We start from the raw sequence: 15,585 nt of genomic DNA, 5'->3' as shown, positions 1-15,585 counted from the left end.
TTTATAGACGGGGAAACTGAGGCCGCGTTCAGTATAATGGTTCCGCCAGAACCAAGCTAGTTAGCTGCACTTTTCTGTCCCAGGGAAGGCCGCCTGCTGGAAACTTACACCCTGCTCCGCGCCCCGCTAGCCGGTAACAGCTACCGGCTCTCTCCTGGATGCCTCTAGGGCGCTGGGTGCCCTTTGGCCAGCCCCTGAGCCTCTCTTTGCTCTCTCCTTAAAGCGGGATCAGTATCCCCGGAAACCGAGCACCTAGCAGGGGAGGGTCTGTGTAAACTCTGGAGGCACAGTGACTCAGTTGATGTGGTTTTCACCTGTGAACATATTGAGCAGTGACTTAAAAGATCCCTGAGCCTCCGTTTCCTCGCTGTCATGTAGGGTTATGAAAGGACCTGCCTCACTGATCTGTTGTGCAGAATAAATGAAGCCCTCGGCACGCAGTGGGGCTGGGGTGTCACTTAGACGGCAGGAGATGACGTTGGAGTTAAAGTTTCATTGCCCTACCCGCACCCTGAAACACAGGCACACACACTAGGAGCCTTAGAGACTTGCACATATCACTCATTTTATTCACCAACCAATGTTTGCTGAGCGCCTACTGTATGTTGGGCCCTGGAGATAAGCAGGAAAAAACACCAGACAAGGCCTTCTTGTGGGGTGACATGTAGTAAACTGACCAGAAAAAAAAACTTCAGATAGTGACAAATACTATGACTAAAGTAAAACAGGGCAGATGTGACAAAGATGACCAGGAGGCAATTTTTAGATAGAGTGGTCAAAGAAGACCCCTCAGAGAAGGTGACATTTATGCGGAGACCTGACTCATAAGTAGCAACCTGCCTTAGGAAGGTCCGGGGAAAGAACTTAGTAAGTGCAAAGGCCATGAGGCTGGAGGAAGCTGCACGGTTTGAAAGAAGATCCCGGGTGGGGCAAAGTTAGTGATGGTGAGATGTGACATGTGGGTAAGGACCAGGTCACAAAGGGCTATTTAGTTTCCTATGGCTGCTGGAAAAAATTATCCTGACTTTGGTGGCTTAAAAGGACAGAAACATCTTCTCTCACAGTTCTAGAGGCCAGAAGTCTGAAATCAGCTTCCCTGAGCCAAAATCCAGGTGTCAGCATCCTCCAGAGGATTGTATATCTAGATAGACTGTCTCTCCCATCAGGCTCCCTGAGGGCAGAGTCTGGTTGGAGGACTCACAGCTCTGTTCCAAGTGCCTGGTACACCCAAGGTACAATGTCAACCCAAGGTACATCCTCCGGAAGAGGATGTATATGGGAGGATCTGTTCCTGTCTCTTACAGTTTCTGGTGGTGGCTGCTGGCATTCCTTGACTTACAACCTCATCACCTCAATCTCTGCCCCTATGGGTCACGTTGCCTTGTCTTCCGTATGTATCAAGTCTCTCTCTGCCTCTCTCTTGTAAAGACATTTGTGATTAATGCCTGCCCAGGTAATCCAGGATAATCTCCCCTCATCATAACCCTTAATTAAATCTGCTAAAACCCTTTTTCTCTATGAAGTAAAAGTTGCATTTTCCAGGATAGTGTCTGATTTCTGTTGGTGGCCATTATTCATTCTACAGAATAGTGGAGGGAGTTAACATTTTATTCTAAGGCCTAGAAGGTTGCAAGCAGGAGAGTGGCAAGATCTAACTTGAAAATATCATGTTGATGCTGATTTAACCCTTTACCCACTCAAATGGATGTTTGACTGCTTCCTCCCAGCACACCTGGCTCCACCCGGAGTAGGTATTCAGAAACAAGGAGTGCTTCTTGGTAGCTGCAAAATCCTTACCCAGAGACCAGCCTCTCTGCTTACTGTTCTAGCCCAGTTCAGAACAAAGCACTTGGGTAAACCATTAATTTTATTATGACACAGAAAACAGTAAGATGATTGTTTCCAAGGCAGATTCTAAAACAGTAGAGTGATTTTGTTTGGGTTTGGGTTTGGATTTTGTTTTTTAGTTAATCCCACTTTCATTCCTTTCAAATGGTAGTAAGCAAGACTCAATCCCTGCATTGTTTTTCACTGTGACATTTTTTTTCGAAACCAACTTTGTTCGCTCCCCCAGTCAGAAAAAGTGGGAAGGAACCTGTCCCCGGCTGGGACCTGCCGCCCACCCAGGGTCTCAGCTGGCGCCAAGGGAGCCCTGGGTTCTTGGGAGGGATGGCGGAACTAAGAGCCAAGATGAGGAGCTGAAGGCCTGTCTATTCTCAAGGCTGGTCCCCTGCCCAGGGTCTGAGCAGGCCTTCACCACACAGATCACCTGAAGCACATCTCTAGTCTCAGTGTTCACGTCTACAAAGGCTCCCTACTCTGGCCAAGCCCCTGTTGTGTGCTGGGCCTGCCCCACCTTGGGGTGGGTGAGGCAAGCTGGAGAGGTGCTGAGCAAATGTTGACTTTCTACCTTGGGTGTACCAGGCACTTGGAACAGAGCTGTGAGTCCTCCAACCAGACTCTGCCCTCAGGGAGTCCGATGGAAGAGACAGTCTATCTAGATATACAAACCCAGAGATCAATACGTACGTGATTACCAATGATGATAACCTTACTACAGGAAAAGAGCAGGATACCCTGGGGAAAGAATAATAATTGACGGTTGGGGTGTCATTTAGATAGCTGGGTCAGGGAAAGTCTAAATACTTAAGCAGTGATCTAAAGGACAAATAAGAATCAGGCAGGAAAATTGGATGTCCACATACAAAGAGTGGAGTTGGATCCTCACCTTATACCGTGTGTGAAAATGAGCTCAAAATGAATAAATCAAAATCCTAAACTTAAGATCTAAAACTATAAAATTCTTAGAAGAAAACAGGGGAAAGCTTCCTGATAATGGATTTGGCCGTGATTTGATCATATCCTAGAGGATATGACACCAAAAGCATAGGCAACCAAAGTAAAAATAGATAAATAGAACTACATCCAAATAAAAGTGGTGCATCAAAGGACACGATTCAGGAGAGTGAAAAGGCAACCTAGGGAATGGGAGAAAATGTTTGGAAATCATGTATCCAATAAGGGGTTAATATCTGAAATATATAAAAAAGCCCTACAACTCAATAACAACAACTATCCATTTAAAAAAATGAGCAAAGGACTTGAATAGATATTTCTTTAAAGAGGGTATTCAAATGGTCAAAAGGCACATAAAAAGGCACTCAACACCACTAATAATCAAGGAAATGCAAATCAAAACCACAATGAGATAGCACTTTATATTCTTTAGGATGACTGCTATCAAAATAGAAAAGAAAAGAAAGTAATAAGGGTTGGTGAGGATGAGGAGAAATTGGGACCAATGTGGGAATGTAAAATGATGCAGCTGTTGTGAAAACAGTATGGCGGTCCCTCAGAAAATTAAAAATAGAATTACAGTCTATATTCCACTTCTGGGCATATATCCAAAAGAATAGAAAGCAGGGTCTCAAAGCGATATTTGTACACCCATGCTCACAACATTATTCACAATAGCCAAAAGATGGTAGCAACCCAGGTGTACACTGATAGATGGATATATAGACAACAGATGGTATATATGTACAGTGGAATGTTATTCAACCTGAAAAGGGAATGGAATTTTGACACATGCTACATGAACTTTGAAGACATTATCCAAAGTGACATAAGCCTGTCACAAAGATACAAATATTGTATGATTCCACTTATATGAAGTATCAAGAGTAGTCAAACTCGCCCTGGCAGGGTAGTTCAGTGTGTTAGGTTGAGGGTTACAGTCCCAGTTAGGGCACATACAAGAATCAACCAATGAATGCATAAATAAGTGGAACAGCAAATTGATCTCTCTCTCTCTCTCTCTCTCTCTCTCTCTCTCTCTCTCTCTCTCTCTCTCCCCCACCAATTAAAAGAAGAGTAATCAAGCTCATAGAGGTAGAAAGTAGAATGGTGGTTGCCAGGGGCTGGGGGAGGGGAATGGAGAATTAGTGTTTAATAGGGATGAAGTTTTAGTTAGGAAAGATAAAAAAGTTCTGGAGATGGAATGTAATGATGGTCACACAACAATGTGAATGCCTCAGAACCGTACACTTAAAAGTGGTAAATTTTATGTTACATGTATTTTATCACAATTAAATAAAAAAATTTTTAAGTTTTTTTAAAAGTGCCCTGATTGGTAATCGAACTGGGACCTCTCAGTCCATGGGACAATGCTCAATCCACTGAGCCACAACAGCCAGGCCTTTTTAAAGTTTTTAAATTAAAAATATTGTAAGTGTACAAATGGTATGTGGACACAGAAAAACAAGGTAATAAATGCCTGAACCTTGGGGAACAGTGATCTGGTCTAACTCCTTCCTGTCACTGTTGGAACATCTGTCCATCTCAGAGAAGGGCTGGAATTAGCTCAAGTTACACAGAGTCAATAAGCCCAGGGGCCAGGTGACTCTTGCTACTGTGCACCCCTCTAGGGTTGGAAATGGATGAGCATGAAGATCACAGAGCCAACAGGTTTGGTGGGCTCTATTCATTCCAGGCCAACACCCACTTGAAGCACTGATGCCACAACTGAACTCCTGGGGCAGGGAGAAGATATGAGGCCTTCAGGGTAGAGGTGCCATTTGTACAGAACCTGGAAAAGAGCAATTTGTGAAGGGGGCACTATTCCGGGTGGATGATGCAAGAGCAAAGGGTGGGCACCAGGATGCGGAGTAGGTTGGCTAATGGCCTTTTCGATATCTCTGTGTTGAGAGATGCAGCCAGGACATGGATGGAAGGGGCGGGGTGCTTGCAGGGCCCTGCCAATCTCCTCTGGGCCAGTTATTTATTGGCCCAGAATGGGGCAAAGGTCAGACTTGGATTTGGTTATTTTCTCTGCCTATTGGAATAGGGGCGAAGGTTGTTCAGAATGGGAACTCCAAAGAGAGGGCATTAGGATTAACTAGTTGTTCAGTGATGAAATTTCTGAGATATGTGGCCAAGCCAGGGTTTGGGTGAAATCACCCCATTTTGTCCAGGTGTCAGCTGCATCGGGAGGTCTGGGGTGGTATTTTTTGCCCCTGGCCCACCCGTATCCTGTTGTCTGCATTTATTCATTATTCAACCTGCATTAATTGAGCTCCTTTTCCACATTTTTGTGTTCTAGACCCTGGGGATTTAGGGGCAAACAAGACTCTTAGAGCCCTGGCCAGGTAGTTCAGTTGGTTAGAGCATCTTCCAGATGTACCAAGGGTGTGGGTTTGATCCCCGGCCGGCCAGGGCACATAGAAGAATCAAGAGTCAACCAATGACCTGGCTGGTGTGGCTCAGTGGTTGAGTGTTGACCCAGGCACCTAAGAGGTTGCTATTTTAATTCTCAGTCAGGGCACATGCCTGAGTCATAGGCTCTCTTCACAGTAGGGGGCGTGCGGGAAGCAACCTATAGATATTTCTATCTCTCCCTCTCTCTCTAAAATCAATGAAAACATTTTTAAAAATCAACCAATGAATGCATAAATGGATGGGCCAACAAACTGATGTTTCTCTCTTTCTCTATCTAAAAGCCAATCAATAAAAAATTTTTTAAAAACTGGTTCAAAGGAAGACATATTTAGAGAACATCTGTATACAGGGTGGGGCAAAGTAGATTTACAGTTGTGAGTCGAGAAACACAGAGTTTATTCTTATATTATTGTTCATTAATCATTGTATTACTGTATTATTTTTTGTACGAACAACTGTAGACCTACTTTTGCCCCACCCTATATATATACACTATATATCTCACAATCAAGAATGCTGAAGTGAATTTGCGAATAGATGCAAAACTGGCCTCTACCACAGGGTGGAATCAATTGCATCTTACCAGACAATATTTATTTGCATTCTTATGAACTGAATTTCAAATAATTTAAAATAATATATGTTACTTAATACAAATATATTCAAAATATTGTCATTTAAACATGTAATCAATATAAAAATTAACGAGATATTTTACTTTTTTTGTGTGCTACAATCTTCAAAATCCCACGTGTATTTTACACTTGCACCACATCTCAGTTCTGACCAGCCACATTTCAAGCGCGCAGTAGACACATGCAGTTAGTGGCGACTGTACTAGAGAGCACAGGTGTAGACAACCGCTAATAATCCATTGAAAGAATGTCCAGGAATCTTTTTGCCTTTTCCAAAGTCTTTTCCAATTTTTTCTGACATTTTTTTAATAAAAAAAATTACCCAAGTCATCCGTGTTTGTTGTACAAATATCATATTTAGATAACCAAAGAGAAAAAAATCACAATAAATGCCGCCACCCAGAGATAATCACAGCTTCTGTTTCTATAGCTTCTGAGACTATAATACACACATTTTGCTATCTGTATCTTAAATAAGTAATTTTATTTATATGCAATATACAGTAAATACAGAAACAACATAGTTCTGTATTTTTAAATTTATATATTTTGTTAATATATAAACTATTAAAAATTGTATTATCTTAAAATTTTTACAGTAGTTTTAGATTTACAGAATTATAGCAAAGAGTACAGAGTTCACATATACCCTGTTCCATTATTAACATCTTACATTAGAATGGTATATTTGTCACTTTAAGAGCCAATATCATACTTTACTCAAAATTTATTTTAGTTTTCCCCCAATGTTCTTTTTCTGTTCTAGGATCCCATCCAGGATAGTACATTACATTAACTAATGTCTCTCCTTAGGCTTGGCTGTGACAGTTTCTCAGACCCTCCTTCATTTTTTTTAGTCATTACCATCATTGTTATTATTACATTGAATCAAGTCATTATGTCTAACATCATTATAAAGCACAAAAACACACATGAACAATAATAGTGAAGGCCAAGACTGAGTGAGTGTTAGCTTCCAAATATTTAGTATGTCAGAGCAGTCCACAGAGATCTGGTTTTCAAAAGGACCTGGAGTGCCATTTTATTTACATGAACAGTAATTTTTTAAAAGCCATTATTATGTAAACTTTGGAATGGTAGACTTTCCTTAATTTTTATGACAATTTAAAGCTATCCATAGCTTTGAGGAGGACTGGTCAGATATTTTGTAGAATGCTCCTTCATTGGGATTTTTGTCTAATGTTTTTCTCACAATGAGACTTGAAGCAATGTGTTTTGGGGAGGAAGACCACAGAGGCCAATTGCCATTCAAGGGCACTGATCATATCAAGGGTACATTATATCAATCTGACCTATTATTCTTGAAGATGACCGTAATCACCTGGTAAAATTGTATTTATTTTTGATTAGATAATATATACACATGATTTAAAATTTTAAATATACAAACTAAATAATCTCCCTCTCACTTTGCTTCATTCTTCTCTGCCACATGTTAGTTGAGCTGGTTTCAAAGGGCCTTTGCAGAAATGATTAAATTAAGGATTTTGAGATGGGAAGATTACTCTGTCAGGATGGGCCCAGTGTAATCATAAGGGGTCTTTGTAAGGGGTTAGACAGGAGGGTCAGACTCAGAGAAGTGGGCATGAAGACAGAAGCAGAAGTTGGAGTGATGCGGGAGTATGAGCCAAGGAATATGGGTGGTCTCTAGAAGCTGGAAAAGGAAAAAATCTGGACCTCCCTTAGAGCCTCCAAAAGGAACGCAGTTCTAACCTCCAGAACTGTAAGATAATAAATGGTGTGGTTTCAAGCCACTAAATTAATGGCAATTGGTTACAGCAACAGTAAGAAACTAATACAGGGACTCTGGAATCCCCTCACCAGCTTTTCTGCAAAGTGCCTGTCCAGCCTTGAGTGATGGGAATATCACCATCTACACAGGCACCCTGTTTCTTTTCCAGCAAGCTCATTTTTAAGGAAACCTTCCTCTGTAACGACCTACCCACTTGGCTCACTCACTTCCAGCCCCAGGTCTTGGAGCAAGGACAGACGGACACACTCTCAACCCCTCGTGCACACGAGGCTTCTGTAGACAGATAAATTGTCTCTTCTCCAAGATTCAGTCTCCAGCTTTTCCCTAGTTCAGTTTATTAACGAGGTATACAAGCTAACTTTGTCTGGACGGGGCTCCAGCTAAACACTTGTGGAACGGAACCCCATTGCCCATGGCTTCCCTCCTGAGGAGCCCGAGTCCAAGTTCATCGCATTGCAACCCCCATTCCGAAAAGAATCGTCTACACCCCCTCCCCACTTCCCCCAGGGGCCCAACAATATCGCGACCCTTTCCACCGATAGTATTAGTCGTTAAAAAATAATATCAAAACTTCAGGTTCAAAGTGCCCTGGCAAGTGGCTAGAATTTAATAACATAGTTTCGTTTCCATTGTATATATTTGTATGGTTGTTTTCGATGGCAAGGGAAACTGATTTCCCGCTTTTGCTCAGGCTGCAGAGTTTCCGCTTAAAACTTAGAAATAGTAAAAAGACCGAACCAGTTTAAAAGGAGCTACGGGGTCTGCGTAGTGGGACCTAAAGGGCTGCCAGCGCCCCCGCCCCCAGCCGGCGGTCTTCGAGCCGCGGGCAGCGCGCTGGAAACTACATCAAACCCGGGCCCCGTCCCCAGCAGGTCAGGATGGCCGAGCGGTCTAAGGCGCTGCGTTCAGGTCGCAGTCTCCCCTGGAGGCGTGGGTTCGAATCCCACTCCTGACAAGCCTCACGTTTTGTCCTTTTCCCCCTCAAATGTGTGTGTTAGACGGCGCTAAAAAAAGGTTCTACAATACACAGAGCGGACTTTCTGTTTAGTCGAGTTTCGTAAATATCCTTAGGAAGAAAATGCCTGTTAAGAAGAAAATACTTGTTTTGAAAGAAGATTAAAATAGTACCAAAGATGCAAAGTATCATCTATTATTTGTAGTTGCTGGTGGAAAAAGAAAAAAAACACACACACACAAAAAAAACAAAATAAGGCCTTTGTCAGGAGTGGGATTCGAACCCACGCCTCCAGGGGAGACTGCGACCTGAACGCAGCGCCTTAGACCGCTCGGCCATCCTGACTGCGCTGGTGCTAGGCCACCAGAAACCCTTTCCGGAATATTTCCAGTGTACGCATGCGCATGTGTAAGACCTCGCAGGGGCTCGAAAGGGAGGGGCGGAGCGAAGCGCCTAGGCGGCGACAGAGGGCGCACACCGCCTGTAGAAGAATCTGAAAATTCGAGACAGCCGGACTATTCTGCCATGAATGCATTTGTGCCTCCGACATGCATTCAGTCTGCACACATGCATGCACTTACTATTCATATCAGCTTTTAATCTTGCATAGCTGCAAGCACCTTTCATTGTCTGCACACTTCCTTGCGCGTTTTCCACTAGCCAATAGATCTGTTTGCTGGCGTCCAAAACAGACGAAGCCCGGATATCACAAGATCTCCTGGGACCGGTACTGCATTTTCTTTCCGAACATTTGTCAAAACTGGAACTTTACATTTACATGTGTGTTTAATTCGCCCGGGCTCCGGGTTAGATCGACTCCTGCAGCCGCACAGCCGGACCTCGCACTATTTCCGACCGTGTTCCCAGTACCCAAACCGTGATTGGCACAAGGCAGACTCTCCGATAATGTCCGTGGATTAACCCCTACCTCGCCTCTTCCTTGCTGCATTCCATTATTTCGTGAATCCCGTCTCCAACCCCCACCCCCACCCCAGCTCTGCGGCAACTGGAGCCCGCCCCCTCCTCCTTCTACAGCCTTACCCGCGCGCCGGCTCTGTCCTGGGACCTGAAGACCTCGGGTCCCGCGAGGGCGCCTTTCTCCACGTGATTTCCAGGAGGCATAAGGGCACCCCCATCTTCCTAGGATCTCATGCGCCCCCATCCCCAGGCTCCCCAGGCCCTGAGGATGCAACCCCTAACGAAAGGCAGCAGGATAGGGGGACAGGACACGGAGGTTCTGGCGTGGCTGCGCCACTAAGGGACATGGGCAGGCGCTCCCCCTCTCTGTACAGAGAGAGGGTCTCAAAGAAAGGGCCTGAAAGCTACCAGTGAGTCGACCCTGGAGTCCAGGGGACAGACCCCTAGGGTGTGAATAGATAAGTTCAGGTGCTGGTAAGTGCAAGAAAGAGGATGTGTGAAGAAACTTGTAAGAAACTTTGACAGGCCGAAAAGGATAAAATGGCGTTGTGGCTGGGGCACCAAGCCCAGCTATCTGATTCTATAGGGGCCTGCTTTTCATTACTTCTACATACTAATAATGACTCTTGTCCATAGAAAGCAAGTGGACTTCGTTGAGGTGGAATGCAATTAAATATTGCCCTGTGGATATTGACCACTTTTACGTCTATTTATAAATTTATTTCATCATTCCTGATTGCCAACATGTGTGTGTCTTTGAATTCTCTTTTGAACCAGTTGTAACATCTTATTGGGTCCCTCATAAAATAATGAATTAAATGAAATCTTTGACTTGTGTTCATTTTATATTTACTTGAGAATCATGATTTTACCTTGAAAAAGTATCCTTTAACAGTGATGAAGAGTAACGAGGGGCTCTCTTAGGAAGGGTGGTCAAGGATGGCCCCTCTAAGGAGGTGACACTGAGTTCAAAAACGGAGGGACAAGTAAAATCAAAGTTAGGGATGATGACATTCCAAATGGGAGGCATAGCCAAGTGTAAAGCTCTTGAGGCAGGGAGGAGTGTGGTCTGTTGGAGGGGCAGCAAGGCCAGTGGGGCAGGGGTGAGGTGCGGAGGAGGCTGAAGTCCCTATCACACAGGAGGGAATGCCAGGATGAGAGGAGTCTGGATTTTCTTCTGTGTGATGGAGTCACTGGAGTGTTTTAAGCAGGGCAGTGACATGATCAAGGTGGCCTTTCATGCCGATCCCTTTGGCTGCTGTGTGGAGGAGAGATGTGAGAGGCTAAGAGAAAAACTGGAGCCCAGGGAGAAGGCTGTGGCAAGGGAGGGTGACAGATGACGGTGGCTGGCCCAGGGAAGTGGAGATTGCAAAAGATGGTCGAATTCAAGATTCAAGCTGCGTTAGGTAAAAAGGACAAGTCCTGCTGGCTAGCTGGTGTGTGTGTGTGTGTGTGTGTGTGTGTGTGTGTGTGTGTGTGTTGGGGGGTTGATTTGGAGAGAGGGGATTCAGGGATACAACAGAAAGTCACCAAGACCACAGAGGGGCGACCGGATGCTCACAACTTCCCATTTCGAAAAGTGCCCCAGTGGGGCACTCCTGCCCCATTTTTCAGACCAGGAAGCAAAGGCTCAAACATGCTGAGTGGATTGCCAAGGTCGTGTTTGGGGCAGAAGCCTGTGCTCTCTGCTTCTGGAACCCTCCCCTCATGCCTTATCCCACTAACCTTTGTGAGTGCATATCACTTTAGAGGTGAGTTAACAGAGGCTTGGCAGGGCTGAAACTCAGGCCACCCACCTCTGCCTGCTGCCCTTATGATCTTCTGCAAAAAAGTACTCACTTGATGGGGGTCAGTGCTGGGGCCCCACTCAACCCTATGTCCTAGGTTTGAGTAGATGGTCAGCTGTCCTCCCTGATACCTTTCAGGTGCCAGACTCCTGGCCTGGAGAATGCTTTTTAGGATCCCAGGTGTCTGCTCTGGACATTTGTGCAGCTTGGGAGAGCAAAGTTCCATGAGATCAGTAGGGAAGTCAACCAACATCAGGGAAAGTCCCAGCCTGGCTCTTCCGCTGCTTAGTCCCAGTGAGCACAAATGAAGTCAGACTGCCAAGTGGGGACTTGGTGCTCAGCCAACCAAGGGGCCTGAAAGGGGGAATCCTAGCATCCCTGAGATGTTGGCACACATCACTATCTCTGCTTGGGAAAAGAGCAGCAGGCAGCTGAGTGTTAGTGAATATTTCCTTTACATCCATTAGTATTCTCTTTTTAAAAGCTTTTTTTAAAAATTGATTTTTACAGGGAGAGGGAGAGAGACAGAGAAATATTGACTGCCTTCTGCAGGCCCCCTACCAGGGATTGAGCCCAAAACCCAGGCAGGTGCCCTGACTGGGAATTTCACCAGCAACCTTTCGTTGCACAGGGTAATGCCCAACTAACCAACTGAGCCAGACCAGCCAGGGCACACTTAATATTCTTCTTCTTTTTTTAAAATCCTCACCTGAGGACATTTTTCCATTTTTTGTTCAGATAGAGTGGGAATAGAGAGGGAGAGAGAAAGAAACATTGACATGAAAGGGACACATCGAGTGGCTGCCACCCGCATGACCCAACTAGGGCTGGGGACAAATTGCAACCGAGGTACATGCCCCCAGCGGGAACTGAACCTGGGTCTCTCTGGACCGCAGGCCAACACTCCAAATGCTGAGCCAAACCAGCCAGGGCACACTTAATATTCTTAATAGCACCATGACACAGGTTATCATTGCCCTTATTTTACAGGTGAGGAAAACGAGGCTCAGCCAAGTAACTCACCAGAGTCACAGAGCTTGATCAGTGGAGCCTGATTCTTCTGGCTCAGTACCTTTTTTTGAGAACTACTCTGGGCTTCGAATTGTGATAGGTGTTTTCTTTACATTGTCTCCTTAAAAAAACAACAACAACAAAAAAAAAAACCCACAAGGACTTGCCAGCTCAGGTGACAGCCTTGACTTGGAAATGTTATTTTAGTCCTGTTTTTAGACTGGAGACTTAAAAAGAAAGGTTTGGCTTTTCCCAGCAAGCCAGTCCAAGTTGCATGGCCAAGTTTCTGTTCCAGGCTCTGTTTTCCTTGGGTGGGGACAGAAGCCATTAGGCGCCAGCAGTGAGTACCTGCCAAGGCTCTCGTTTCGGTATCTTAGCTCACTGAGGGGGAATTCCAGGGATGAAGCAAATGTGGGTCTCTGATGGGGTGGGATGGGAACTGTCAGTCCCTCTGGAACCAGAGCCAAAGACCACAAGGTCCACATTTTGCATGAAGAGAGATGGACAGCCCAGTTTCCTGATTTTTGAATGGACCGAAGACCAGGAGCTCAGGTCCAAGTTCTTAGACTGCTTATCATGCTCCCCCCAACTTTTGGTCACCCTAGAAAGAGAACCCTAGGAATGGAAGAGACTGTAGCTTACCACTCTAGTAAGCAAGGGCACAGAGCCCATTTTAACTTGAGGCAGCATGTAAGCATGTGGGTTCTGGAACCACCTAAGTTCAAATCCTACTTCTGCCATGTGCTAGCTCTGTGACCTTAGGGGAGTTTCTTAGCATCTCTGTTCCTCAGTTTCCCAATCTGTAAAATGGGCTTAGGAATAGTATCTGCCTCAGAGGGTTGTTGTAAAGGCTACAGAGTTCATATATGCTGAACCTTTAGAATGCCTGGGACAGAATAAATGCTTTGTAAAAGCTCAGATAAATAAAGCACTGGTCCATTCCTTGCACCTGGTGAATGTTATGGGGCAAGTCTCACCTACCAAACTGACTTTGTGGAAAGAGTGTCTACAGTGCCATTCCCAACACCACCCTATTTGAGCCAGGTTTGCTCACCTTTTCAACTTCACTTCCAGCCCCCTGTCCCCATCCTTCTGTTTCTCCAAGACACAAAGCACCGTTCCCTCCTCAGGGTCTTTGCACTTGCTGTTTCCTCTGTGTGGGGCCATCTTCTCCCGGCTGATGCAGGGATGACTCCTTTCATCATTCCTGCCTCAGCTCAAATGTCTCCTCCTCGGCACCCTGGCTAAAGTGGTCCCTCACCTCACCTCCCACTCACTTTCTACCTGACCTTACAGATGCAGTAATTGTGCTTATTTGCTGGTCATGTTTTTCTCCCACTATGCTCTTGCTCTGTGAAGGCAGAAACCTTGGCCATCTGGTTCGCCAGGTATTCCTAGGAGTTAGCACAACATCTGTCACATGGCAGGAACTTGATAAATGAGTGCCGCATGTGCGGATGAGCAGACACACGGATGGTAGATGGATGGATGAGTATACTACTTGGGCTCCTCAAGCCAGTTCTCTGTTCCTCTCAGGTGGAGTTCAGGAAGCCTCCCCAGGTGAGGCCATCTGTGACCCCTTGCCTTCCCCTGGAGCCTCCATCTCTGACCCACATGCCCAGCCCTCCAGATGGGCACATCAGCTCTTTTGTCCATCTGGACCTCGGGTACCTCCAGATCCTCTCACCGGCCCCATCTGCTCTGCGTCTTTAGCTAAAAGATTTTTGTGTTCTGCTTAGAGCCCAGCCAGCCCAAGGCTTTCTTTCCGGGTGGGCTGAGTGCTTAGTGCAGGAGTCAGGGGGAAGCAATGCCTGAGGTCTGGGTTACTGGTTATTCTCCTGGTTCACTCCCTTTGGCCATATCTGTGTGGACAGAGTAAATTATTGTGGCAGTAGCTGATGTACAGGGCTGCCCTGAGACCCCACCCTGGCCCCATCCACTCTGGATTCCCCGCAGTCTCCCAGGCTCCTGGATGAACCCAGCCCAAAAGCTGTCATCCATCCTCACTGGCAGGTGTCTACTTGTCATTAAATATTTTGAACATTTCCTCAGGACTACATTGTTTCTCCTGTTGGACTTGGTACTCCAACGCTCTTCCAGAGCCTATCGTGATTCATTCCAGCCTCTACTCTAGCAACCACTCACTCCCAAAACTCATCCCTCCCTGTCTGCCTCCACACCTGGTCTTCTGGTACCAGCCCAATTTTTCTTTCGGTAACAAGCTCTCCTCCACTCTTGACCCAGCGGGTCAGGTGAGGTTGACTCTACTTTCCTACCATGTGGGAAATGAGCATGTGACTCAGGTCTGAATAATCAGTCAGTTCCATTCACCTAGTCATACAGTGATTGGTTCAGAAATGAGCACGTGATTCCAGTTGGTCCACTGGGAGTCTGGCTGGGGAAACATGGAGAAGAGAAGCTGGACCTGCTGGTCAGGTGGCAGAGCTGGGAGAGGAAAGCCTGAGGCTGGTGGCTCTCTTTGCAATGCTATTCAAAGCCTGCTTGAGAAGCAGTGCTAGAAAATGTAGAAAATTAGATCTGTGTCTGGCCGGTGTGGCTCAGTGGTTGAGTGCTGACCCATGCACCATGAGGTCGCCAGTTCCATTCCCGGTCAGGGTGCATGCCCAGGTTGTGGGCCAAACCCCCAGTGGGGGGCACGCAGGAGACGGCCAATTGATGTTCTCTCTCATCGATGTTTCTATCTCTTCCTCTCTTCTCCTCTCTCTCTAAAATCAATAAAGAAAAAAAATTAAAAAAAAAAAAAGCCCTGGTCGGTTTGGCTCAGCAGTTAGAGCGTCTACCTGAGAACCAAAGAGTCCTGGGTTTGATTCTGGCCACGGCACGTACCTCAGTTGTGGTTCAGCCCCAGCTGGGGTCGTGTGGGAGGCATCCGATCGATGTGTCTCTCTCACATTGATGTTTCTCTCTCTGTCCCTCTCTCCTTTCTGCTCTATCTGAAGATAAGTGGAAAAATATCCTTGGGTGAGGATTTTTTTTTAAAAAAAAGATCTGTGATGACATTGACATTATTGGAACACCTGGATCTAGGTGTGCCTAAAACCATTTATCTTGGTCTTTTCAGTTTCAGGAGCCAATTTAATGTGAATGTCTGTCACGTGTAACCCAAAGGCTAATATAGCCCAGCTCTGCGCTGGCCAACACAGTCGGCAGGAGCTGGCTACTGAGCATTTGAAATGTGGTTACACTGAGTTAAGATGGGTTGTAAATGTAATATACAAACTGGATTTCAAAGAAACTATGACAATTAAAATGTAAACTATTTGGTTA

General features: G+C 45.6%; 2 non-coding genes across 2 annotated transcripts; one reads left to right on the top strand and one right to left on the bottom strand.

The window, feature by feature from the left end:
- Positions 1–8,498: 8,498 nt before the first annotated feature.
- TRNAL-CAG lies at positions 8,499–8,581 on the top strand. Its single transcript has one exon. It is a non-coding gene; the product is annotated as a tRNA-Leu (tRNA).
- A 262-nt stretch (positions 8,582–8,843) lies between these two features.
- TRNAL-CAG lies at positions 8,844–8,926 on the bottom strand. Its single transcript has one exon. It is a non-coding gene; the product is annotated as a tRNA-Leu (tRNA).
- Between the last annotated feature and the right edge of the window lie 6,659 nt (positions 8,927–15,585).

The sequence above is a fragment of the Molossus molossus genome, unplaced genomic scaffold, assembly GCF_014108415.1.
Source record: "Molossus molossus isolate mMolMol1 unplaced genomic scaffold, mMolMol1.p scaffold_m16_p_21, whole genome shotgun sequence".
NCBI classification, from domain to species: domain Eukaryota; kingdom Metazoa; phylum Chordata; class Mammalia; order Chiroptera; family Molossidae; genus Molossus; species Molossus molossus.
The sequence above is the reverse complement of the archived record's forward strand: the minus strand, read 5'-3'. Positions and strand labels throughout refer to the sequence as shown.